Source organism: Oncorhynchus clarkii, chromosome 25 (assembly GCF_045791955.1).
Source record: "Oncorhynchus clarkii lewisi isolate Uvic-CL-2024 chromosome 25, UVic_Ocla_1.0, whole genome shotgun sequence".
NCBI lineage: Eukaryota > Metazoa > Chordata > Actinopteri > Salmoniformes > Salmonidae > Oncorhynchus > Oncorhynchus clarkii.
In genome coordinates, this window is record NC_092171.1 from 29,673,040 (window position 1) to 29,698,275 (window position 25,236).

At 43.5% G+C, this 25,236-nt stretch overlaps 1 protein-coding gene across 1 annotated transcript in view; it reads left to right on the forward strand.

Moving 5' to 3' along the window:
- Positions 1-588: 588 nt before the first annotated feature.
- The window catches only part of LOC139384056 (A-kinase anchor protein 6-like), a 246,674-nt gene continuing 222,026 nt past the window's right edge, over positions 589-25,236 (forward strand). The window contains exon 1 of the mRNA XM_071128691.1: positions 589-728. The gene's annotated coding sequence lies outside the window, so the exon portion shown is untranslated. The remainder of the gene's footprint in view (positions 729-25,236) is intronic.

A 25,236-nucleotide genomic window follows, 5' to 3' on the forward strand; every position in this document is an offset into this window, starting at 1 on the left:
AGGTGGGATAGAGAGCCCGTATTTACGAAAATTGCATTTACCACTTATTGCTTATGTAATAAAAAAATTACTCAATGTCATATTTATCCTGATACCAGATTCGAATTGACGCAACCCTAACAATATGCAGAATCTTTCCCCAGTGTTTTGTTCCATGCTGCTACTAGATGAGGTTGTGGTTTTAGCAGAGATCACTTTCTCCTCTACATCCAAGCTCTTTTCATTGCTCAGCCTGCCCTGGCTCTCATCTACAGCAACAGCACCTCCCACCGGTCATGTCTAGATGGGATCCAGCTTCTTTCTGTATTTTTTGCATTTTAGCTAACCTTAACTCCTTTCCTAACCTGCCATGTTTATTCCCCTAATTTGCTGCGTAAATTCTCTTAAACCTGCTACGAAAGGTCAATTCTGACAAAAGATGGCTCCCTTCGAGCCATGACCCTCCCAGTCCCAGCAAGGGAGCCCCTCATTGGGGGGGGGACCAATTGCCACGCAGCACCACCTCTCCATCACTTTGTAGTTTCCAAGGCAACGGGCAGGGCCTTTCTCCTGAAAGGCACCGCATCATCATCATTATCATCCACGCAGGTCTGGTCGAGAGGAAGCAGGAGCTATCAGCCCAGCAGTGGGTAACATCAAGCACCTCCTTCTCTTGCTTCATGTCGCGCTGCAGCACAGTCTCCATCAACACTCAAAAGGAAAATGATGTGGACGCGAAAAGGGATATGGTAGGTAGGTGCTGGGTTTTCTGTGTTTGACTGTTGTGTGTTTTACAAGCAGGCAGTGGGAGGGTGTGTGTGTAATCCTCTCAAGCAGGCTGATTTAATGGGCTGTTTGATGCTAACACCATTAGAATGAGAGAGGCAGCTTTGCTAAAGGGGCCAGGCGGCCTGCAGAGCTAAGGGTCTGCCTGCCGCATACACAAACTCCCCAGCCCCCAGCTGGGATGGACAATAGCTGGATCATTACCTCTTTTTACCAGCCATAGCCTGTAGCTATAAGCTGCTACCACCGTTAGCTGTTGCTCCTTTTATGGGATGTGATTGTCATGTTCTCCACCCATCTCTCTAGGTCTAGGATGTGTCAGGTAGTTTCCCTTCCCTTTTGCATGAGCCTGACGAAACAAAAAGGCCACACAATCCTTTCATCCCACCCTTTCCTCTCCTCCTACATTGCTGTTTTTTAATCCCACCCTGAAAGGGAAGAAAAAGGTTTGTCTGAATGTTTCAGGTGGGGAGGGCACGCCTTAATATCATCTTCATAATGGCTTTGGCCTGGCTAGCCTCCCTCAGTGTCAGAAGTAGTGCACTAAATAGGGAACAGGGTGCCATTTGGGATGCGAACTGGACCTCCTTAACATCATCCACCATCCAACAACATCCCAGCACAGCCACGAAATCTGTCCTTTTCATTATGACAGCATGGGATTAGTATGGGACTTGGCTCACTATCCTTGCTAGGCCTTTATGTTATTATTAGCCTAGCTAGCCTGTTGTGCCTTGGCCATGTGCAATCTTTGTAATATGTTGTCCATGTTATGGCCTGGTACTGTATGTTATTATTAGCCTAGCTAGCCTGTTGTGCCTACAGTATTAGCTGCAGTCTCTCGAGTTTCCTTATGTTACCGCCTGGTCCAGGACTGTATGATGTGTTTTGGAGGTGTGGTGTCAGATTCAGGAACCATTACTGGAGCACGTCCCCTGTGTCCTATTCCCCACCCCTGTTCACGACGGGAGGTGTGTGTGTGTTGGTGCTGTCTCAGGTGAGGAGGAGGATGAGATGCGGATTCTCTCTCTCTCGCGCTCTCAGCCCCAGAATCCTCTTTGAAGCTTTCTGTTATTATTGATGCTTTAGATCTCACAGGAAAGAAACACTCGGAGGTTGTTTGGAATGGAGTTCATTGAGCAGATTGGTTGAGGTTGGGCCTATTTATCTCATAAACGCAGCACTTGCCTTGAATCCTTGTATGATATGTTTGTTGTTAAGTATCCTTACTGGTATTAGCCGTTTCATGATTTGTTTCATAATGACCTCATACAACTGAATAAAATATATTTTACACATTTTGCTCTGTCATGCCATAGCTGCATGCTATTTATCAGTTATGAGGGTAGTTTGTTTTCAATACTAAATGTGCCTGTACTGAGAACAGGTTATTGTATCCCTCTGTAACATATTTGTTGTTTTTCCTTTCGCACTGTATAGAGCAGTTCTCTACAACCCTGTTTCTGGAAAGCTACCCTACTCTAGGTTCACTCCTACCCTGTTCCTGGAAAGCTACCCTCTAGGTTCACTCCTACCCTGTTCCTGGAAAGCTACACCCTCCTCTAGGTTCACTCCTATCCTGTTCCTGGAAAGCTACTCCCTCCTCTAGGTTCACTCCAAACATGTTTCTTGAAAGCTACTCCCTCCTCTAGGTTCACTCCAACCCTGTTTCTGGAGAGCTATCCTCCTGTAGGTTTTCAGTCCAACCCTGGTCCTGGACTGCTGCTTCTGTGTAGGTTTTCTGTCCAACCCTGATCCCGGAGAGCTAGCATTTCAGTCCAAACCTGTTCCCGGAGAGCTGCCCTCCTCTAGGATTTCAGTTGAACCCTGTTCCTGGAGAGCTGCCCTCCTCTAGGATGTCAGTCAAACCCTGTTCCTGGAGAGCTGCCGCCATCTAGGATTTCAGTCAAACCCTGTTCCTGGAGAGCTGCCGCCCTCTAGGATTTCAGTCCAACCCATTATAATTTATGTATACTTTTTTAGTGGTTAATGCATTTTTCAGTGTTAATTACAAACTCTAGAAGACTTACCTCAAATACACTACAAGTTTGCATTTCATGCTTTGAAGGAAAATTCTCAGCAACAAGAGTGATAAAATGAAAATCATACATCTGTGTGGTGGATGTGTAACCAGGCCAGCTCAGGACAGCTTGGTCTGGTTTGACTGGGTTAGGTTAGTCACGTGATGTGTGTCAGGATACATTAGTATAATAACAGCTGGATACTAGCTAACAGGAAGGGGTGATTGTTTGACGATTTCAGGGGTTAACAAACTATTGATTGAGATGAATACAGTAAAGGTAAGACCTCGGGCCACGAAATGAGAGCCTGGTGACATTCTGTCGGGATACATAAACAGGAGTAATAAAAACACATGTACACACAATACAAATTATGAGTATGTAAATAGGGTCTCAAGTGAGTAGCTAGCCTATCTACTATTTGAGTCAGATTTGTCTGGTTCTGGTCAATAGTTTGGTCAAGTAAGTATTTACCAGGGTTGGGGTCAATTCCATTTCAATTTCAGAAAGTAAACGCAATTCCAAATGTCCTCTTTGAAGAGCATTGAAGAGTTGGAATTTCAGTGTACATCCTGATTTGACTGGAATTAAAAAGGAATTTACCCCAACCCTGGTATTTACTAAAACATGTTGAAACATGCAACATTAATATTTATCCTGTATGTACAGGACATACCAATAGCAGCTATACTGTTTATTTCTGCAGCTTTACAGTACAGTGAGCATGGGTATCCAATCAGAATGATTCCAAAATGGCCCATGTCAGAGCAGGAAGGACTGACTGGCCACCATTATCTCTGACCAATGAATTATTGAACAGTGACTGACTGATCTTGCGCAAAGCAGACAGACAGGCATGCATGCCTCTGATTGAGTCCGACCTAGACATAGAAGGTGTGTGTGTCTGTCTGACTTTCATATGGTCTCTTCTACGCCATGTCACAGTGAGCCCCTCCCTCTCCTCTCCCCAGCCTGCCAGGCTCCCTCTCCTGAGCTGAGGCCTGCTGGGAGGCTGAAGGGGTTTACACTGTTCAGTTGAATGCTGCTGTAGCATGACTTTGATTATCCACATTGATTCTAAACTAATCTTGGCAATCCAGAACAAAATGTTGTTCCTGAGAACCCTCTTAAACTTTAGCCTCCCTACAGAACATTCCAATATTTTAGTTTGTTAGGAGAGACTTCCTATTACTGAAAGAGGTTGCTATTCAACCAAATGCAGTATTATGATAAAATAGATGTAAACATGCATTTTAAAAGCAGGCTGGCTCATTCAGTAATGCCAAGCCAGAGAAAACAATGTTGTGCCACATAAAAAGACAAGCATCCATTCACAAGCGTTAATGATGTCAGAGAGAGAGGGAGAGAGAGCACTCAAGGTTAAAGCCTTCCTTTGCTAGCCCATTGTTAGCCAATTGTATCATCTCTACCTATCATTGTCTTAACAGTAACTAGATACCACTGTGCATACAGAGAAATTTGCCATACTATGACCATGATACCTCAGCCCTGATCAGAGGAGATCTATCTGTCCCACTGTAGGGAGAGAGAGGATACGAGGAGAGGGGGAGAAAGAGAGAGAGAGACAGCTGGAACTACTCAACCTGAACCATTGTGGGGGAGAACACTGCTTCCGGCAGAACTGCTGCTGCTGCCAGAACTAGAGTGTGATGAAGGTCACAGAGAGGACCTTTCCCATTGCTAGCTTTCATGACCCTTCTTTCCTATTTCAATATATTACTTTTCATCAGCACAACCAATTATATTGACTTATAAGGAAATAGAAAGTTTGGTTTTATGGAATGGAAGAATAATAGCTAAAATCACAAACTTTATAGTAACCAATGAAACTAATTCAAGTTGCTAGTGTTTTACACTAAATAATTGACATTGAACAAATTCTTCTGTGTTTAGCTGTTGGCCTATACCAGTGGTACTCATTGCGTGGCCCGCAGGCCGCATGAGCCCTTAATTTGCAGCTCGCTGGGATTTTCATATTTTCCATTCTTAATAATGATACAGTTTCAATTCAAGGTGTTTAATGCAGGGCTGAATCACTTCATTGAATATATCGATTGTTCTCTGGACGGCAGATAGATGGCAGTATAGCGCAGCTGTTGAACAGAAAGGCCGAAATAGAACGTTTGCCGAAATAGAAGGCAACTGCTCAGCTACAGCGACTGACACATGTCAGTTTGCTACTAGCTAATTTTGCAGTCTAAATCTATTGACAATGAAAATGAGGGGGAAGAGCTGCAGAACAATGTGACAGCTACAGTATGAACCAACAACCACTGGAGAACCAGGAAAATCAGGAAGATGGCGCGGGGGAAATGCAGCTAGCAAACGTGGCTCCAGTGGCTAAGATTCAATTCTTCAATTCAAGAAGAACACAGATAGTTCCAAGAGAAATGGACAGACAAATATTTTTTTGTACTGCATAATGGGACTAGCTCACTTTGTCTAATTTGCCAGAAGACAGTCAATTGAGAGCAACATTTCCAGTCACACCATGCCCACTTTGACAAAACATATCCACCTCAAAGCAACCTCAGAGACAACAAAATAGCGCAACTCAAAAGACAGCTCGAAGGACAACAACAAATGATGGACAGATCTAGCAGTGTTGCATAGAAAACGACAGAGGCAACACATGAGTTTGCTTGGATACTCGCGAGTAACAAGAAGACCATCACAGACGTAGATTGTCAAAGAATGTTTTTTGGCCTCAGCCAATTTTACAAACAAGGAAGATCTTTTAAAGCAAATTAAGGGACTGCAACTCTCAGACTCGACCATAACAAGAAACATAGAAGACATCAGCGAGGACATCGGTTAGCAACTGATTACTGACATATCCGTGGCGCCTTGTTTTTAGTATTGTACTTGATGAAAGCACTGATGTAAGGAACATTGCCCAATTATGTGTTTGGGTCCGTTTCCCTCAAAACAAGTCGTTCAGAGAGGAACTTATGTTTACTGCCCCTTCAGGGACAAACACGAGGAAAGGATATTCTGAAAGCCCTTGTTACTTTTTTTGCTGATAATGATATTGACTGATCAAATCTGGGATCTGTGTCCACTGACGGCGCCCCAAACATGCGAGGGAAGGAGACGGGACTCATAGGCCTGATGAGAAAAAGAGGATATTGGCAAATATGTTACGTTTCATTGTATCATTCCTCAGGAAGCACTTGTGGCTACACTCAGACTGTGACTTAGAATGTGATGCAGCAAGTAGTCAAATCCGTGAATTTGTTGCAAGCCAGGGGAGAGAGGAGCCAGAGATGGATGATCCACAAGGGATATTAAAGCTTTCTTTTTTAAGTGACATCCCCTGCCACCTGAACACGGTGAATCTCCAGCTCCAAGGGAAAGCTCAAATTCAGTACAAAATGCTACGTCTGGTCACAGCATTTCCAAATAAAGTCACCACACTGTTCATACCTGACATTTTGTTAATTCCCAAAACTCAGAGCAGTCACCACATCCAACCCAAACATACTGCAACATTTAGCTCTGATGCATTTGTGCGTGTGTTGGAAGAGTTTGAGTCAAGATTCAATGGTATCATGGAGTACAAACACTTTTTCAACTTCATTGAGAACCTCTTTCATGTGCCAGTGTCATCTCTGACCCCAGTCATCACAGCCCTCTGTCCTGATCGTGCTGGAATAGAGAGTACGATAGTGGAGCTGCAGGCAAATGACACATTGCAAGGTGAACTAAGATCAGGTGTTTCCCATTTCTGGAGCCTCGTGTCAGACACAGAGTATCCACTTCTGAAGCAGTGTGTGCAAAAGGTGACATCATTTTTTGTCAGCACTTATTCATGTGAAGCAACATTTTCAACAATGAACATTGTGAAACAAAAACAGAGAAACAGACTGACCAATGCACACCTGGATTGCCTCACAAGGATAGCAATAACAGACTATACATTTAGAATGAATTCAGTCAAGCAGAAGGGACATTTTTGTCCATCCAACTACTGAGGTAACCCAGGATCGGACACTTTTTTCCCTCCAATTTCTGCCTAAAATGACAAACACAAATTGAACTGCCTGTAGCTCAGGACCTGAAGCAAGGATATTATTATTCTTGATGCCTTTTGAAAGGAAACACTTTGATGTTTATGGAAATGTGAAATTAATGTAGGAGAATATAACACGTTAGATCTGGTAAAAGATAATACAAACAAAAATACATGTTTTTTTCCGTCTTTGAAATGCAAGAGAAATACCAAACATTTAGATAGGAGTCTAGCTGTAATTTAGATTTTGGGCACCAGATGGCAGCAGTGTGTGTGCAAAGTTTCAGACTGATCCAGTGAATAATTATATCACTACACAATACTTTGTATCAAGTCTGCCAGGAGTATACCCAAATGTGCCAAATTTGTCAATTTATATATTTAAGTACATAACTATAGATAACCTACAAAAATGCTATTGAAATTGCATTTATTCAAGGAACAACAAAATGACTGTGCTCTTGCATTGTCATTGTAGAATTCAGTTGTTCGCTGCTTCCCAAATGGCACCCTATTCCCTATATAGTGATATTCTCCTGTTCCCTCCCATTCCATCCTCCTGCTCCTCCAATTTCAAGCCATGCCAGCCTAGGTAAACAGTGCTCACCAGTCACCACTGTCTGCTCCTACAATATCCCCATCTCCTCGGTCCCTAATCCTGTCCTTCCCAGCATGAACCATACATCTGTACATCTAACAACATACAGTGCATTTGGAAAGTATTCAGACCCCTTGACTTTTTTAAACATTTTGTTACATTAACCTCTTGGCGCACAGATCCCTTTAGCGGGATCAATTTCGTCAACATCCGGTGAATTGTAGAGCGCCAAATTCAAATTAAATTATAACAAATATTTCATTTTCATGAAATCACAAGTGCAATATACCAAAACACAGCTTAACTTGTTGTTAATCCACCTGGAGTGTCAGATTTCAAAAAGGATTTACGGTGAAAGCAAACCATGCGATTATGTGAAGACAGCTCTCAGCAGACAAAACATTACAAACAGCTAGCAGCAAAGTAGATTGGTCACAAAAGTCAGAAAAGCAATAAAATGAATCGCTTACCTTTGATGATCTTCATATGTTTGCACTCACGAGACTCCCAGTTACACAATAAATGTTCGTTCTGTTCGATAAAGATTCTCTTTATATCCAGAAACCTCCATTTGGTTGGCGCGTTTTGTTCAGAAATCCACAGGCTCGTGCGGTCACGACGGGCAGACGAAAATTCCAAATAGTATCCGTAAAGTTCGTAGAAACATGTCAAACGTTTTTTATAATCAAGCCTCAGGTTGTTTTTACAATAAATAATTGATAATATTTCAACCGGACGGTAGCCTTTTCAATAGAAGAGAGAAAGAAAAGTCTCGCTCCAAGCGCGCGCGCATGCACAAATCTGAGGACATCTGGCTATCCACTGACGCGATGTGATCATCACTCATTATTTAGAATAAAAGCCTGAACGTCTAAAGACTGTTCACACCTTGTGAAAGCCATGGGGAATGGAATCTGGTTGAAATCCCTTTAAATGGAGGATAGGCTTGCAATGGAAAAGAGTTGTTTCAGAAAAACAGCACTTCCTGGATGGATTTCTCTCAGGGTTTCGCCTGCAATATCAGATTTGTTATACCCACAGACAATATTTTGACGGTTTTGGAAGCTTTAGAGTGTTTTCTATCCTAATCTGCCAATTATATGCATATTCTCGCTTTTGGGCCTGAGAAATAGGCAGTTTACTTTGGGCACGTGTTTCATCCAAACATCAAAATACTGCCCCCTAGCTTAAAGAGGTTTTAAAGCCTTATTGTAATATATATATATATTTTTATGTATCCCCTCATCAATCTACACACAATACCCCAAAACAGGTTTTTAGAAATGTTTGCAAATGTACAGTACTGTGCAAAAGTTTTAGGCAGGTGTGGAAAAATGCTGTAAAGTAAGAATGCTTTCCAAAATAGACATGTTAATAGATCAATTTTTTTTGCACAGTACTGTATATAAAAATAAAAAGTATTCAGACCCTTTACTCAGTACTTTGTTGAAGCACTTTTGACAGCGATTACAGCCTAAAGTCTTCTTGGGTATGACGCTACAAGCTTGGCACACCTGTATTTGGGGAGTTTCTCCCATTCTTCTCTGCAGATCCTCTCAAGTTGGATGCGGAGCATTGCTGTACAGCTATTTTCCGGTCTCTTCAGAGATGTTTGATCGGGTTCAAGTCCGGGCTCTGGCTGAGCCACTCAAGGACAATCAGAGACTTGTCCCAAAGCCACTCCTACGTTGTGTTTAGGGTGCTTAGGGTTTTTATCCTGTTGGAAGATGAACCTTCGCCCCAGTCTGAGGTCATGAGCACTCTGGAGCCTGGTTTTCATCGAGGATCTCTCTGTACTTTGCTCCATTTATCTTTCCCTGGATCCTGACTAGTCTCCCAGTCCCTGAAACTGAAAAACATCCCCACAGCATGATGCTGCGACCACCATGCTTCACAGAGGAGCTCTGTCAGTGTGACCATAGGGTTCTTGGTCACTTCCTCTGACCAAGGCCCTTCTCCCCTGATTGCTCAGTTTGAACGGGTGGCCAGCTCTAGGAAGAGTCTTGGCGGATCCAAACTGCTTCAATTTAAGAATGGTGGAGGCCACTGTGTTTTTGGGGACCTTCAATGCTGCAGACATGTTTTGGTACCCTTCCCCAGATCTGTGCCTCGACACAATCCTGTCTCAGAGCTCAATGGACAATTCCTTTGACCTCATGGCTTGGTTTTTGCTCTGATATGTGCTGTCAACTGTGGGACCTTATATAGACAGGTGTGTGCCTTTCCAAATCATGTCAAATCAATAGAATTTACCACAGGTCAAGTTGAAGAAACATCTCAAGAATGATCAATGGAAACAGGATGCACCTGAGCTCAATTTCAAGGTTCACGACAAACATTTATAAAAACCTGTATTCACTTTGTCATTATGGGGTGTTGTGTGTACAGTCGTGGCCAAAAGTTTTGAGAATGACACAAATATTAATTTTCACAAAGTCTGCTGCCTCGGTTTGTATGACGGCAATTTGCATATACAGTGGGGCAAAAAAAATCCAGAAAATCACATTGTAGGATTTTTAATTAATTTATTTGCAAAAAATGGTGGAAAATACGTTTTTGGTCACCTACAAACAAGCATGATTTCTGGCTCTCACAGACCTGTAACTTCTTCTTTAAGAGGCTCCTCTGTCCTCCACTCGTTACCTGTATTAATGGCAACTGTTTGAACTTGTTATCAGTATAAAAGACACCTGTCCACAACCTCAAACAGTCACACTCCAAACTTCACTATGGCCAAGACCAAAGAGCTGTCAAAGGACACCAGAAACAAAATTGTAGACCTGCACCAGGCAGGGAAGACTGAATCTGCAATAGGTAAGCAGCTTTGTTTGAAGAAATCAACTGTGGGAGCAATTATTAGGAAATGGAAGACATACAAGACCACTGATAATCTCCCTCGATCTGGGGCTCCACGCAAGATCTCACCCCGTGGGGTCAAAATGATCACAAGAATGGTGAGCAAAAATCCCAGAACCACACGGGGGGACCTAGTGAATGACCTGCAGAGAGCTGGGACCAAAGTAACAAAGCCTACCATCAGTAACACACTACGCCGCCAGGGACACAAATCCTGCAGTGCCAGATGTGTCCCCCTGCTTAAGCCAGTACATGTCCAGGCCCATCTGAAGTTTGCTAGAGAGCATTTGGATGATCCAGAAGAAGATTGGGAGAATGTCATATGGTCAGATGAAATGCCCAGGAGTTAATTGACAGCATGCCAGGGCAGATTGCAGAGGTCTTGAAAAAGAAGGGACAACACTGCAAATATTGACTCTTTGCATCAACTTCATGTAATTGTCAATAAAAGCCTGGTGATTCAACTCCCACCATGGTGCTTTGGTGTAGGAACACAGTGACAGGTGTTACTGAGTCAACCATCCTGGCTAAATAAATATAAATAGAATAGATGAATATGTTATGGCTGTGTTGTCATATGACATAGCCTTGGCAGAGTTTGGAAACGGCTGTTTGAGAGAGAGACTGAAATGAGATGCTTGACTGTGTAGATATTTTCTGAAGATATTCATCATCACTGAAACTGGGCAATGACTGTCTTACAATGCTTTTTTAAATTAATTTTTATTTAATCTTTATTTACTAGGTACAGTGGGGCAAAAAAGTATTTAGTCAGCCACCAATTGTGCAAGTTCTCCCACTTAAAAAGATGAGAGAGGCCTGTAATTTTCACCATAGGTACACTTCAACTATGACAGACAAAATGAGAAAAAAAAATCCAGAAAATCACAATGTAGGATTTTTTATGAATTTATTTGCAAATTATGGTGGAAAATAAGTATTTGGTCAATAACAAAAGTTTATCTCAATACTTTGTTATATACCCTTTGTTGGCAATGACAGAGGTCAAACGTTTTCTGTAAGTCTTCCCAAGGTTTTCACACACTGTTGCTGGTATTTTGGCCCATTCCTCCATGCAGATCTCCTCTAGAGCAGTGATGTTTTGGGGCTGTTGCTGGGCAATACGGACTTTCAACTCCCTCCAAAGATTTTCTATGGGGTTGAGATCTGGAGACTGGCTAGGCCACTCCAGGACGTTGAAATGCTTCTTACGAAGCCACTCCTTCGTTGCCCGGGCGGTGTGTTTGGGATCATTGTCATGCTGAAAGACCCAGCCATGTTTCATATTCAATGCCCTTGCTGATGGTAGGCTTTGTTACTTTGGTCCCAGCTCACACACACACACACACACACACACACACACACACACACACACACACACGAAGATTGTTCGTTTTGGATGACTCGTAGCCTGCAAAAGCATAATCTCTATGAAAGTAGTTTGTTCAATGTGTGGAGGGAAATAAGCATGATGTCACCATAAACAGAAGCCTTTTGTATTTTCCTAATAATGAGGATAAGCCATTATTTTTATTGACCGTGCCCACTGATTGCCCTGAAGGCTTCTATGCTGCAGTGCTCACACTGGTTCTATCTATGTTTTCCTTTGTTTCAAAATGTATGGCTGGCATCAGGTATCCTACTACATAGTAGCAAATGAAGTTGCCTTTAGATGCTGATCTAAGGCCAGATGTCGTTTTCAGTCTTTAATGGTTAAGATTTAGATTGGTGGTAGGGTAATCTGATGCTAGATCAGTGTTTATGGGCCCTTTAAGAGGCTGAGGAGGGTCATTAGCCACATACAGCCAAGAGTGATGTAATAGCTCTGTAATAGACAAGGCCTCATTCTGCAAACCAAGCATGGTGGTGGTGGTGATGGTGGTGGTGATGATGATGATAGTGGTGGTGAACATGATGCACATGATGGTGACGATGCACATGATGATGCAAGTCTTGGCTCATAGACATCCACATGACTCACCGGGACAGAGTCAAAGTGGTCCAATTCTCATCCTAAAACAACCTAATTAATGAAAAAAAGCATCAAATCAACAGTGGCATTATTTTCAACGAACTCTGCAACTCTTCCAACTATTTACATTTTTCACAACTGCCACCAGTTTGACGCAAAACATTATAAAGGATATTTCCTGCTGAAACCATATTAAACACCAATGGTATTCACTAAGTCGATAATTTATATTTAGGATAATGTTTTGCATCTTTGTCATTCTATTTTTGTAAATTTTAAAATCATTTTATTTGATATATTTTACATGTGAAAAGGCCACACAGGGCCAGAGCTCATTAGGCACCTTAAGTGCCCAAAAGGGCCACTAGATGTTTTCTTATAGATGACATAAAATCCTTAAAAGACACACATTCTGGTAGTTTACTGGTAAACTTAGAAAGTTTCCAGTAATATACCCTCCCTTTGCAACCCTAGTAAGCTGATAATACAACTTAAAAGATGAGGTCCTGCAGGCAGGCGGGATCTATGCGCCTGGCCAATGATTAGAGAATAGATGTGTCGGTGCTCCATTTACTTCTTCCACGCTCTCTTTAACAGTCAATATCTACCATAGGCTACCCCTACAACAACACACCTCATGGAGATTTCAAATGGGAGTGGCTTGGACTTACAGCGCTTCTCCCACTCTCTCACACGCACACAATCACATGGCTGTGGAAGGCTGACTGTCAGTCAGACAAACAGATGCACAGGTTGATTGGATTTACTCTTATCAATTGGCTTCTATTTCCCTAGCCTTGGCTCGGCTTCGCTACTTAGCATCATGGGATTTCCTTTTTTGGGCCGAGGGATCGGGATCAGGAATGCTGGGGGATATTGTCTGTGGACTACATCTGTAGTAGGTGATCCATTATCGTTGGCCTGTAATTATTTTGTCAGGAGAGAGTTTAACTTGGAACGGCATAGCTGCAAATGGCACCCTGTTCCCTATTTAGTGCACTACTTCTGACACTGAGGGAGGCTAGCCAGGCCAAAGCCATTATGAAGAAGATATTAAGGCGTGCCCTCCCCACCTGCTCAGCATTTCCTGGTAAAGAAACATTCAGACAAACCTTGAGAATGTGCTCCTGGTGGGTGGAATTGATTATATTTACAAGGTGTGTGTGTGAACTGTATTTGTAGCAGCAGTTAATAAAGGCTTTATCATCTCCAGAATGAGCCCAGATGAGCCAGAAAGGTCAGGAGGTAATACAGATGCAGAATTTAGTTAAATGTCATTGTGTGGGCCACTTCTCATTGGTAGATGGAGCCATCAGTCAGGGAATCATGACTTCTCATTGGTAGATGGAGGCCTCTCACTGTCATAGTGTCATAATAAAGCAGCAGGATGCAATGCCTCATCCAAGCCATTGATTTCCAATGACATACTTCACTGCCTCATCACTCTATCAGCGAATGTTGTGTTTCCACTCACACTGCACTGCTGTACTGGAGTGTAGAGGCAACATTGTTAATAGCTGCAACAGGAAGGCTAACACACAAAAGCCATGGGGAAGGGGTTGGCTTAATGTGATTTATTTTCTACTGCATCTCTTCATTCAATGTACCAGCCATAGAAGTAGAATGAATCTCATTCTAAGTCCAGGCCTATGGTTCTAACTTCTTAAGGGGTCGGTGTGAATGAGTAAATATCTCAAATCACAGAACTCTGTTAAGTTTCATTGGTTTTGTAATACAAGGTAATATGTTTAATGTAAAGCAAGGAGCAGATTGTTCAGGATGATATCATTTAGTGGCTACTGTATGGTAAAACATATTGGGTCGTTAAGCCTGTCCTAATTCAAAGGGAGACTAGGCGCATTAATATTAGCTTCCACTGGATCATATTGCTGGGCTTTAGAAGGGTTTAATGGGATGTAAGAGAGAGTGACATTTTCTCTGCCTCTGATTCACCAAGCTTTATAGACGGAGGCCTGAAGCCATAATATTACAGGTTCTTCAATGCTTTATCCTCAGGATTCCAAAACCATGTCAAAATGGAGGAATCAGAAATGCTTAAAGGGCACACCGGTTCCCAACTAAGCTTTCCTTTAGATAGCATGTCTTTGCTTCGGGAAGCAGAGAGAATAACTCATCAATTCCAGTATTACCATATCACATGTACAGTATTATCTGTTAAAGAACAACTGCAGGACATCTAGTATGTGGTTTGGGAAACCAGCTTCAGTTACAGGAGAGCGAGGGTGAGAATGAAGCACCAGAAGGATTAATCAAATCATATCAAATGTATTTATATAGCCCTTCTTACATCAGCTGATATCTCAAAGTGCTGTACAGAAACCCAGCCTAAAACCCCAAACAGCAAGCAATGCAGGTGTAGAAGCACGGTGGCTAGGAAAAACTCCCTAGAAAGGCCAAAACCTGGGAAACACAGTAGTGTTTCCCAAATTAGGGGTCCCGACTAGAGGTCGACCGATTATGATTTTTTGAAACCGATACCGATTATTGGACGACTTAAAAAAAGCCGATACCAATTAATCGGAAGATTTTTGTTTATATATATTTGTATTTATGAAAATTACAACAATACTGAATGAACAATGAACACTTTTATTAATACTTAATATGATACATAAATAAAATCAATTTAGTCTCAAATAAATTATGAAACATGTTCAATTTGGTTTAAATAATGCAAAAACACAGTGTTGGAGAAGAAAGCAAAATATGCAATATGTTCCATGTAAAAAAAAGGAATGGGTGTCTGGATATTGAGTCAGTGTTGAAGGTGTGTGAGGTATGGGTGTCTGGATATTGAGTCAGTGTTGAACGTGTGTGAGGTATGGGTGTCTGGATATTGAGTCAGTGTTTAAGGTGTGTGTGAGGAATGGGTGTCTGGATATTGAGTCAGTGTTGAAGGTGTGTGAGGAATGGGTGTCTGGATATTGAGTCAGTGTTGAAGGTGTGTGTGAGGAATGTGTGTCTGGATATTGAGTCAGTGTTGAAGGTGTGTGTGAGGAATGGGTGTCTGGATATTGAGCCAGTGTTGAAGGTGTGTGTGAGGAATGGGTGTCTGGATATTGAGTCAGTGTTGAAGGTGTGTGTGAGGAATGGGTGTCTGGATATTGAGTCAGTGTTGAAGGTGTGTGTGAGGAATGGGTGTCTGGATATTGAGTCAGTGTTGAAGATGTGTGTGAGGAATGGGTGTCTGGATATTGAGTCAGTGTTGAAGGTGTGTGTGAGGAATGGGTGTCTGGATATTGAGTCAGTGTGGAAGGTGTATGTGAGGAATGGGTGTCTGGATATTGAGTCAGTGTTGAAGGTGTGTGTGAGGAATGGGTGTCTGGATATTGAGTCAGTGTTGAAGGTGTATGTGAGGAATGGGTGTCTGGATATTGAGTCAGTGTTGAAGGTGTGTGTGAGGAATGGGTGTCTGGATATTGAGTCAGTGTTGAAGATGTGTGAGGAATGGGTGTCTGGATATTGAGTCAGTGTTGAAGGTGTGTGTGAGGAATGGGTGTCTGGATATTGAGTCAGTGTTGAAGGTGTGTGTGAGGAATGGGTGTCTGGATATTGAGTCAGTGTTGAAGGTGTGTGTGAGGAATGGGTGTCTGGATATTGAGTCAGTGTTGAAGTGTGTGAGGAATGGGTGTCTGGATATTGAGTCAGTGTTGAAGGTGTGTGTGAGGAATGGGTGTCTGGATATTGAGTCAGTGTTGAAGGTGTGTGTGAGGAATGGGTGTCTGGATATTGAGTCAGTGTTGAAGGTGTGTGTGAGGAATGGGTGTCTGGATATTGAGTCAGTGTTGAAGGTGTGTGTGAGGAATGGGTGTCTGAGTCAGTGTTGAGGTGTGTGTGAGGAATGGGTGTCTGGATATTGAGTCAGTGTTGAAGGTGTGTGTGAGGAATGGGTGTCTGGATATTGAGTCAGTGTTGAAGGTGTGTGAGGAATGGGTGTCTGGATATTGAGTCAGTGTTGAAGGTGTGTGTGAGGAATGGGTGTCTGGATATTGAGTCAGTGTTGAAGGTGTGTGTGAGGAATGGGTGTCTGGATATTGAGTCAGTGTTGAAGGTGTGTGTGAGGAATGGGTGTCTGGATATTGAGTCAGTGTTGAAGGTGTGTGTGAGGAATGGGTGTCTGGATATTGAGTCAGTGTTGAAGGTGTGTGAGGTATGGGTGTCTGGATATTGAGTCAGTGTTGAAGGTGTGTGTGAGGAATGAGTGTCTGGATATTGAGTCAGTGTTGAAGGTGTGTGAGGAATGGGTGTCTGGATATTGAGTCAGTGTTGAAGGTGTGTGAGGTATGGGTGTCTGGATATTGAGTCAGTGTTGAAGGTGTGTGTGAGGAATGAGTGTCTGGATATTGAGTCAGTGTTGAAGGTGTGTGAGGAATGGGTGTCTGGATATTGAGTCAGTGTTGAAGGTGTGTGAGGAATGTGTGTCTGGATATTGAGTCAGTGTTGAAGGTGTGTGTGAGGAATGGGTGTCTGGATTAGAGTTCGACAGATTATGATTTTTCAACGCCAATACCGATACCGATTATTGGAGGACCAAACAAAACCGATGCCGATTAATCTGCCATTTTTATTTATTTATTTGTAATAATGACAATTACAACAATACTGAATGAACACTTATTTTAACCTAATATAATACATCAATAACATCAATTTAGCCTCAAATAAATAATGAAACATGTTCAATTTGGTTTAAATAATGCAAAAGTGTTGGAGAAGAAAGTAAGAAAGCTAACATTTAAGTTCCTTGCTCCGAACAAGGGAACATATTAAAGCTTGATATTCCTTTTAACATGAGTCTTCAATATTACCAGGTAAGAAGTTTTAGGTTGTAGTTATAGACCTTTGACTATTGGATGTTCTTATAGGCACTATAGTATTGCCAGACTAATCTCAGGAGTTGATAGGCTTGAAGTCATAAACATCCTCGACTTCGGCCATGTCATTTACAAAATAGCCTCCAGCACTCTACTCAACAAATTGGATGCAGTCTATCACAGTGCCATCCGTTTTGCCACCAAAGCCCCATATACTACCCACCACTGCGACCTGTATGCTCTCGTTGGCTGGCCCTCGCTTCATACTCGTCACCGAACCCACTGGCTCCAGGTCATCTACAAGTCTCTGCTAGGTAAAGCCCCGCCTTATCTCAGCTCACTGGTCACCATAGCAGCAACCACCCGTAGCACGCACTCCAGCAGGAATATCTTACTGGTCACCCCCAAAGCCAATTCTTCTTTCGGCCGCCTTTCCTTCCAGTTCTCTGCTGCCAATGACTGGAACGAACTGCAAAAATCACTGAAGCTGGAGACTCATATCTCCCTCACTAGCTTTAAGCACCAGCTGTCAGAGCAGCTCACAGATCCCTGCACCTGTACATAGCCCATCCAATCTACCTGATCCCCATATTGTATTTCTTTATTTATTTTGCTCCTTTGCACCCCAGTATCTCTACTTGCACATTCATCTTTTGCACATTCTACCATTCCAGTGTTTAATTGCTATATTGTAATTACTTCGCCACCATGGTCTATTTATTGCCTTACCTCTCTTATCCTACCTCATTTGCACATGCTGTTTATAGATTTTTCTACTGTATTATTGATTGTATGTTTATTCCATGTGTAACTCTGTGTTGTTGTATGTGTCAAACTGCTTTGCTTTATCTTGGCCAGATCACAGTTGCAAATGAGAACTTGTTCTCAACTAGCCTACCTGGTTAAATAAAGGTGAAAAAATAAAATAAACAGAACTGTGCTTCAAGCATTGCGAAAAGCTGCAAACGCAGGAAAGTGCTGTTTGAATGAATGCTCAAGAGCTTGCTGCTGCCTACCACTGCTCAGTCAGACTGCTCTATCAAATATCAAATCATAGACTTAATTATAATATAATAAACACACAGAAATACGAGCCTTGGGTCATTTAATATGGTAAAATCCAGAAACTATCATTTTGAAAACAAAACATTATTTTTTCAGTGAAATACGGAATCGTTCCGTATTTTATCGAAAAGGTTGCAACCCTAAGTCTAAATACTGCTGTTACATTGCACAACCTTCAATGTTCTGTCATAATTACATGAAATTCTGGCAAATTAATTACTGTCGTTGTTAGAAAGAAATGGTCTTCACACAGTTCTCAACGAGCCAGGCGACACAAACTGCTGCATATACCCTAACTGTAATGGGGTCCTGTGTGTAGCTGGTGTAGAGAGTCAGGCGCAGGACAGCAGAAATGAGTAGTCAACGTACTTTACTCAATAGACAAAAATACAAGGAAAATATAGGAGCCCACAATAATGGACCGATTTACAAAGAACAATCACTCACAAACAAACATGGGGAACAGAGGGTTAAATAATAAACAGGTAATTGGGTGAGTGAAACCAGGTGTGTAAGACTAAGACAAAACAAATAGAAAATGAAAAGTGGCTCGGCGGTGGCTAGAAGGCCGGTGACGTCAACGGACACCCCCGAACAAGGAGAGGGACCGACTTTGGCAGAAGTCGTGACAGTACTCCCCTCACCCCCTCCAGCAGCGCGCCGACACCGACCTCGGGGACAACCCGGAGAACGAGGCACGGGGCCGGGTGGAGACGGTGGAACTCCCACAGCAACGAAGGGTCCAAAACGTCCTCCACCGGCACCCAGCATCTCTCCTCTGGACCGTACCCTTCCCACTCCACGAGGTACTGAAGGCCCCTTGCCCGACGCCTCGAGTCCAGGATGGCTCGAACAGCATACGCCGGGATCCCTTCGATGTGCAGAGGGGGCAGAGGAACCTCCCGCACCTCAGACTCCTGGAGTGGACCAGCCACCACCGGCCTGAGGAAAGACACATGGAACGAGGGATTAATACGCTTATCTGGGGGAACCTGTAACCTGTTTCATACCTCGTTCAGTCTCCTCAGGACTTTGAATGGCCGTGGGCCCAGCTTCCGGCAGGTCAGGCGGAGGGGCAGGTTTCGGGTCGAGAGCCAGACCCGGTCCCTCGGTGCGAACACCGAGGTCTCGCTGCGGTGGCGGTCGGCGCTCGCCTTTTGCCGCCTCATGGCTCGTTGTAGGTGCACATGGGCGGCGTCCCAGGTCTCCTTCGAGCGCTTAAACCATTCGTCCACCGCAGGAGCTTCGATCTGGCTCTGATGCCATGGTGCCAGAACCAGCTGATACCCCAGTACGCACTGGAAAGGAAAGAGGTTAGTGGAGGTGTGGCGGAGTGAGTTTTGGGCCATCTCTGCCCAGGGGATGAACGCCGCCCACTCCCCCGGCCTGGCAATATGACCGCAGAAACCTACCCACATCCTGGTTTACTCTCTCCATCTGCCCGTTACTTTCGGGGTGAAAGCCTGAGGTGAGACTGACCAAGACCCCCAGACGTACCATGAACGCTCTCCAGAACCTGGACGTGAACTGGGGACCCGATCAGAAACTATGTCCTCAGTTATCCCGTAGTGCCGGAAGATATGTGTAAACAGGGCCTCCGCAGTCTGTAGGGCCGTAGGGCAAAGTAAGGAGATGGCAAAACTTAGAAAAGCAATCCACAACGACCAGGATCGTGGTGTTGCCCTGTGAGGGAGGAAGATCCGTCAGGAAGTCCACCGACAGGTGCGACCATGGCCGTTGTGGTACAAGTAGGGGTTGTAACTTCCCTCTGGGAAGGTGCCTGGGAGCCTTGCACTGGGCGCACACCAAGCAGGAGGAAACATAAACCCTCACATCCTTGGCCAAGGTGGACCACCATTATTTCCTACTAAGGCAAAGCACCGTCCGACCGATGCCAGGGTGACCAGAGGAGGGTGACATGTGAGCCCAATAGATCAACCGGTTGCGGGCAGCAGACACAGTACAGGCGCCCAGCTGGACACTGGGGGGGAGTGGGCTCTGTGCGTAACACCCGCTCACTGTCTGCGTCCAGCTCCCACACCTCCGGTGCCATCAGGCAAGAGGCTGGAAGTATGGGAGTGTGATCCATGGACAGCTCCTCTGTGTCATACATCCGGGACAGTGCGTCTGCCTTAGCGTTCTGGGAACCTGGTCTGTAGGATAGAGTGAAAACAAAACGTGTAAAAAACATGGCCCACCTTGCCTGGCGAGGGTTCAGTCTCCTCGCCGCCCAGATATACTCCAGATTGCGGTGGTCAGTCCAGATGAGAACAGGGTGTTTATCCCCCTCAATCCAATGTCTCCATGCCTTCAGAGCCTTAACAACAGCCAACAGCTCCCGGTCCCCCACATCATAGTTTCGCTCCGCCGGGCTGAGCTTCTTCGAAAAGAAAGCACAGCTTTGGTGGTGTGCCCGAGCGCTGAGAGAGCATAGCTCCTATCCCAGCCTCGGACACGTCCACCTCCACTATGAACGCCAAAGAGGGATCCGGATGAGCCGGCATGGGAGCCGAGTGAGGTAATGGTGCTGCTACCTGACCAAAACCCTGGGTAAACCTCCGGTAGTAGTTGGCAAACCCTAGAAACCGCTGCACTTCCTTTACCGCGGTGGGATTCGGCCAATTACACAAGGCTGAAATGCGGTCACTCTCCATCTCCACCCCTGAAGTGGAAATGCGGTACCCTACGAAGGAGACGGACTGTTGGAAGAACAGACATTTCTCAGCCTTGACGTACATGTCATGCTCCAGCAGTCGACCAAGCACCCTGCGCACCAGGGACACATACTCGGCCCGTGCAGGTCCCGGAAAATCTTGTCAACAAAGGCCTGGAAGACTGATGGAGCATTCATCAACCCGTACGGCATGACGAGGTACTCATAGTGCCCTGAGGTGGTACTAAATGCAGTCTTCCACTCGTCCCCCTCCCTGATACACACCAGATTGTAAGCGCTCCTGAGATCCAATTTTATGAAGAAGCGCGCCCCGTGCATTTACTCGATCGCACTGGCGATGAGAGGCACCTCACTGTGATCTGATTGATCCCTCGATAGTCAATACACGGGCGCAGACCCCCATCCTTCTTCTTCACAAAAAAGAAACTCGAGGAGGCAGGTAAAGTGGAGGGCCGAATGTATCCCTGTCCCAGAGATTCTGAGACATATGTTTACATAGCCGCCATCTGTGACAGAGGATACACGTGACTCCTGGGAAGTGCAGCGTCTACCAGGAGATGTATCGCACAATCCCCCCATCGATGGGGTGGTAATTTAGTCGCCCTCTTCTTACAGAAGGCGAGAGCCAAATCAGCATATTCTGAGTGGATGCGCATGGTGGAGACTGGACTTTCCACCGTGGTCGCACCGATGGAAACCCCCACACACCTCCGTGATCACTCTTGTGACCACCCCTTGAGAGCCTCTGTGTAACTTTCCAAAGGTGGGATCTTTTTGTGTTGGTAACATTTTATTATGCAAGACAAGTCGGTGGAAACGCTTTTATGTGCAAATATTTATATAATAACCATCATATTGTAGCGACCCGCACAGACAGCTGTGTGTTATGTGTTAGGCTAGTAGGTGGTTGTGTTGTACTTACCAGTACCCAGTGTTCGCGGGATCCGACATGCCAATCAACCTGCTAGCTGCCAATCACGGGAATGCCTGGAATGTTCTGCAGTTTGCGGTTGGCGGAGTGGCGTGGAGGGGGGTTGGGCAGGGGGATGGAGCATTGGAAGTTAAGACCAGGTTTAGCCTTTGTTCTCTCTCTTACGTCTGGCCTTCACAAGAGAAGGTCACGGTTGGCTTGTGGGGTATCTTTCGTTTATTTGGCGTGGGCTACGGCCAAACAGTAGCCTGTGTAAAGTTGGGTAATAAACCGTCAATTCGTAAACTCAACCCTCTGTCTGGACAATTGTTCCTTTATGATCTAGTCAGGTCGTTACAATATTAAAGTAAACTTGGAGTCACGCGATGACATGTTGTGTGGTCCTCCCGGGATAGCATGCAGTTTATTAGGCTACTGATTTTAAATAAATGATGATGAACTTCACATTGTGGTGATGAGTTTGATTCTCCTTATTCTGATGACATGATGATTGATGCTTGGCTGCCTTTTGACAAAAATACAAATAATGTCCATAATAAAATCATCATGTAGGTTGTTGTCTACTCACACTGTATCTGCGAACTGTTAATATAGACAAAGTAGATAGATTATTGTTATTTGTCAAATGGCAGCCAGGTGTCAATTATCATGTTATATGTTACATGTTACATGTTCGATAATTATGGGAAAGGAGCTAACTTTCACCACCCTGTGAAGTTCATCATAATTGATTTCATCTGTAGCCTAATAAATTGCATGTTTTCCTGATGAGTCATAGTGGGAGGACCACACAACATGTCATAGCGTAACTCCAAGTTAACTTTAATGGTTATTAATATTAGCGCATAAGTGTTTCCACCGCCATTTCTCACATGATTCATTTGACCAACAGTCTACCAAAACATGTTTCCATCAGTTCTGTCATGACTTTACCGTCAGTCCTGTCATGACTTAAATGTCATGCTTGAATAAAATATACCTTAATAGAAAGTCACCCAGTAAAATCCTACTTTAGTAAAAGTAAAAAAGTATTTGGTTTTAAATATACTTATGTATCAAAAATAAAAGTATGAATCTTTCAAAATTCCTTTTTATATTAACCAAACCACGATTTTTGAAATATTTACGGATACCCAGGGGTACACTCCAACACTCCCAAACAAAGCATTTGTGTTTAGGGAGTCCGCCAGATCAGATGCAGTAGGGATGACCAGGACTTTTCTCTTTAAGTGCGTGAATTGGACCGTTTTCCTGTCATACTAAGCATTCAAAATGTAACGACTACTTTTGGGTGTCAGGGAAAATGTACAAATGTACAAGTATAAAGTCCATTATTTTTTTAGGAATATAGTGAAGTAAAACTTGCCAAATACCCCAAAAAACTGCTTAAGTAGTACTTTAAAGTATTTTTACTTAAGTACTTTACACCACTGGTTAGTAGTAGCTAGGTTTCCATCCAATTTGGGATAGATTTTAATATGAATATAAATTCCCATGTACAGTATCAAATTAGAAATAGAAGTTAAATTAGTTTCCATGGCATTTTCAACTTTATTGACGGTTTTGTCAGTTTGCGTTATATAGAAAATGTGCTCAGTTTGGTCTTGGCACATGCCCCCTAGCCAACATCTCGCGGGTAGACTACCTATAATATGAAATTATTATGGATGAGAGCGATATTATTTGTATTTGTCAAACTTCAGCCAAGCATCGATCATCATGTTCACAGAATAAGGCCTTCGATATTTATGGGAAAGGAGCATCAAGCCCATCACCTTGCACTTTCACCACCCTGTGAAGTTCATCATCATTTATTTAATCTGGAGCCTAATAAACTGCATCGTTTCTCGAGTCATAGTAGGAGGACCACACAGCGTGACTCCAAATTTACTTCGATTTGATAGTTATTATATAAATATTTGCGCATAAAGGCGTTTCAACCACCATTTCTCACATAATTAATTTTACGGACACAAAAAGATCCCACCATGTCGAACAAACAAATAGTCTGTAGTCATTTATAAAATTGTACCGGCATTTCATGTTTTCCATCAGCCCAGTGCCGTTACTTTTTTCATGCATCAGGTAATTAATCCACATGACATGGCTGGATGGTAACGTGGTTAGTGATGTTCTTTTCTATACAGAATATCATACAAAGTGATTGCCTGATGTTATTCTGAACTGCCCAATACTCTTCTAATGCATTACAGTCACTTCAAACCATACTGTCTTCAGATTTAAATACTGTAAGACTGATTTTAAATAGACTATCATAGCCAAATTAAAAAAAGTAAACGTTGGCCCTTGGAACACAAACCTTATCTTATTGGTTCTCCCCTCTCCCCTCCCCAGGTGGGGAGCAGAACATTGACTGAATGACTACTGCTTTTGCCAGTATAATCATAGTGAATTAGAGGGGACAGTGATTAACATGCAGGGATAAAGTGTGTGCAGACAGACGTTGTTGGGTCTAATTTACAGTGCCTTCGGAAAGTATTCAGACCCCCTGACTTTTTCCACATTTTGTTACGTTACAGCCACATTATAAAATTGATTCAATTGTTGTTTCCCCCCTCATCAATCTACACACAATAACCCAATGACAAATGGGTTTTATTTGGATTTCATGTAATGGACATACACAAAATAGTCAAAATTGGTGAAGTGAAGTAAAAAAAAAATACTTGTTTAAAAAAATAAATAAGGGAAAAGTGGTGCGGTGCGTCCATATGTATTCACCCCCTTTGCTATGAAGCCCCTAAATAAGATCTGGTGCAACCAATTACCTTCAGAAGTCACAATTCGTTAAATAGAGTCCACCTGTCTGCAATATGTGTCACATGATCTCAGTAGATATACACCTGTTCTGAAAGGCCCCAGAGTCTGTAACACCACTAAGCAAGGGGCACAATGAAGACCAAGGAGCTCTCCAAACAGGTCAGGGACGAAGTTGTGGAGAAGTACAGATCGGGGTTGGGTTATAAAAAAATATATCCGTAACTTTGAGCATCCCACGGAGCACCATTAAATCCATTATTAAAAAATTTAAAGAATATGGCACGACAACAAACCTGCCAAGAGAGGGCTGCAAGGAGGGCATTAATCCGAGGCAACAAAGAGACCAATGGTAACCCTGAAGGAGCTGCAAAGCTCCACAGCGGAGATTGGAGTATCTGTCCATAGAACCACTTTAAGCCGTACACTCCACAGAGCTGGGCTTTATGGAAGAGTGGCCAGAAAAAAAGCCATTGCTTAAAGAAAAAAATAAGCAAGCACGTGGTGTTTGCCAAAAGGCATGTGGGAAACTCCCCAAACATATGAAAGAAGGTACCCTTGTCAAATGAGACTTAAATTGAGCTTTTTGGCCATCAAGGATAAAGCTATGTCTGGCGCAAACCCAACACCTCTCATCACCCCAAAAACACCATCCCATGGTGGTGGCAGCATGGTGGTGGCAGCATCCTGCTGTGGGGATGTTTTTCA